The 2,729-nt window shown below is 42.5% G+C and overlaps 1 non-coding gene across 1 annotated transcript; it reads left to right on the forward strand.

Annotated features, from left to right (window-relative positions):
• The first annotated feature begins 1,648 nt into the window (after positions 1-1,648).
• On the forward strand, positions 1,649-1,752 carry LOC112753919 (small nucleolar RNA R71). The gene has a single exon (XR_003178280.1). It is a non-coding gene; the product is annotated as a small nucleolar RNA R71 (small nucleolar RNA).
• Positions 1,753-2,729: the final 977 nt, after the last annotated feature.

The raw sequence follows: 2,729 nt of genomic DNA on the forward strand, positions 1-2,729 counted from the left end.
CTTCTTCTTCAAAATTCTCCTGCACTTCATCCTCACGTGCATCTAACCTCATGCATTTCCCCAATTATTCGGGTGGGTAACTCATGGCCTTGAACACATTGAATGTCATCTTTTCATTGTGTAGTCTCAGGGTGAGGTCACCCTTTTGAGCATCAATGACAGCTCCAGCAGTGGCCAAGAATGGCCTTCCCAAGATGATAGAGGTCTTGGCGTCCTCCTGCATGTCCAGCACCACAAAATCTGCTGGAAATATGAAATCTCCCACTTTTACCAGCAAATCCTCTACTATCCCAAGAGGGAATTTGAACGATCGGTCTGCCAGTTGTAGGGCCATTTTTGTTGGTTTAGCCACTTCAATTTTCATCTTTCTCATCATAGCTACTGACATCAAATTGATGCTGGCCCCTAAGTCACAAAGAGCCTTCTCCACTGTGATTTCTCTTATAATACAAGGGATCTGAAAACTCCCAGGATCCTTCAGTTTCTGCGGTAGTTTATGTTGAATGATAGCACTACACTCTTCGTTTAGTATCACAGTCTCATTGTTCTTCCAGCTTCTCTTCTTAGTCATTAGCTCCTTCAAAAACTTGGCATAGAGTGGCATTTGTTCTATAGCTTCAGCAAAGGGTATGTTGATTCGTAGCTTCTTGAAGATTTCCAAAAATCTCAAGAACTGGTTGTCATCTTCCCTTTTCTTCAATAGCTAGGGATATGGAGCTCTTGAGATGTTCAGTTGTGGTATCCCTTTTTCTTTCTGCAGACTTGGCGTGGGAGGTTGAACTCCATCTTGCTCTTCTCCCTTTTCATTTGAGCCTTCTTCTTGTGGCTTTGGGGACATTCCTTCAGTTCCTTCCCACTCCTAAGTGTGATAGCTTGACACTCCTCCTTTTTGCTTGAATGGTCATCATAGCAAAAGTTGTGGTTAGGAAACTGCTTAAACAGATAGCTGATTTATGTCTCCAGTTTCTTGATGGCAGCATTTTGATTCTGCATGTTTGACTACACTTCCTCTCTGAATGCTTTAGTGTTTCAAATATCTTTGCATACTCCTTCAATTAAGGTTTCGATCTTAGAGAGCTTGTCATCAATTGATGGGTGATTCAGAGCAGATATGCTGTTCGGGTTTTGATAGGTGTGTGGAGAAGTGTTGTCGTTGGAGTTGTAACGTCTCTGGTCTTGGTTTTGATCTTGCTCACTTCCCCACCCAAAGTTTGGGTGGTTTCTCCATCCAGGGTTGTAGGTTTTGGAGTATGGATCATAGTTTTTCCTTGATGAATTCCCAATGTAGTTGGCTTGCTCCTGACTCCCCTCTGCTTCTTCATTAACTCCTTCTTGGGTTGTTGATGAAGTGGAGATTGTTGCTACTTGGTTCATCTCCATCTTCTTGGTGAGGTCAGCTAGCTACTGGGTAATGAGCTTGTTTTGGGCCAACAGAGCATCTACATTGTTTAGCTCCATTACTCCTCTTGTGTTCCCTCTTTCGGAAGCATAGAAGTATTCGTTCTCTGCTACTATTTTAATAACATCTATGGCTTCCTCAATAGTCTTCTTCTTGTTCAAAGATCCTCCGGATGAATGGTCTACGGCCTTCTTTGACTCATAAGAGAGTCCTTCATAGAAAATGTGCAGCTGCACCCATTCGTTGTACATGCCAGGTGGACACTTCCTTGTTAAGTCCTTGAACCTCTCGCAGGCTTCATATAGAGTCTCACCATCTTGTTGCCTGAAAGTTTGGACCTCAGCTCTCAGCCTATTGATTCGTTGAGGAGGGTAAAATCTTGCTAAAAATTTGTTCACCACGTCTTCCCAAGTTGTCAAGCTTTCCCTTGGGAAGGATTCCAGCCACTTGGCTGCTTTATCCCTAAGTGAGAATGGAAATAGGAGCAGTCTATAGGCGTCAGGGTGAACACCATTAGACTTCACTGTGTCACATATTCTCAGGAAGGTGGTCAAATATTGATTGGGGTCTTCTTGAACACCTCCTCCAAACGAACAGTTGTTCTGGACAAGGGTGATGAGCTGTGGTTTAAGTTCAAAATTGTTGGCATGGATTGTTGGCTTTTGGATACTACTTCCACAATTGCCTGGGTTTGGATTGATGTAAGAGCCCAAAACTCTTCTATCCTCCCCAGCATGATTTGCTCTACCTCCTCCCCCATGGTTGTGATCCTCTTCTTCATGATGGTTTTCCATGTTGTCTTCCATGTTTGTTTCAAAGAATTCCTCTTCTTCCTCAGCACCAACCACTTTCTTTCCTCTTGCCTCCCTCCTTAATCTAAGAAAGGTCCTCTCAGGTTCAGAATCGAAGGAAGTTGAAGCCCCGCTTCTTCTCCCTGTCATACAACCATCAAGTGCAAGCAAGAAAAGATAGGTGCAGAAAGTATTTGTGTCAGAATTACTGTTAGTTGTGGGTGATGCAATATATCAAACAGTTAGTGGGTTAGCACACAGAATTGAAAATAACAAAGTAAAACAAAAGAGTAGAGGGGGAAGGGAAGAAGTTTAACTAAAACAAAAAGTAAATCACTCAAACAGAAAATGAAATTCACAAAATAAAAATGCTCAATCTAGTGATCTTCCAATTTAATCATTGTTGATGCACAATCAATCCCCGGCAACGGCGCCATAAACTTGATGCAGGGAAAACTTGTCTCTCAAAAAATCTCCCTTCGGCAAGTGTACCGAATTTGTCGTCAAGTAAAAACTCACAATAGAGTGAGGTCGAATCC

This window comes from Arachis hypogaea, chromosome 15, assembly GCF_003086295.3.
Source record: "Arachis hypogaea cultivar Tifrunner chromosome 15, arahy.Tifrunner.gnm2.J5K5, whole genome shotgun sequence".
Taxonomy (NCBI): Eukaryota; Viridiplantae; Streptophyta; class Magnoliopsida; order Fabales; family Fabaceae; genus Arachis; species Arachis hypogaea.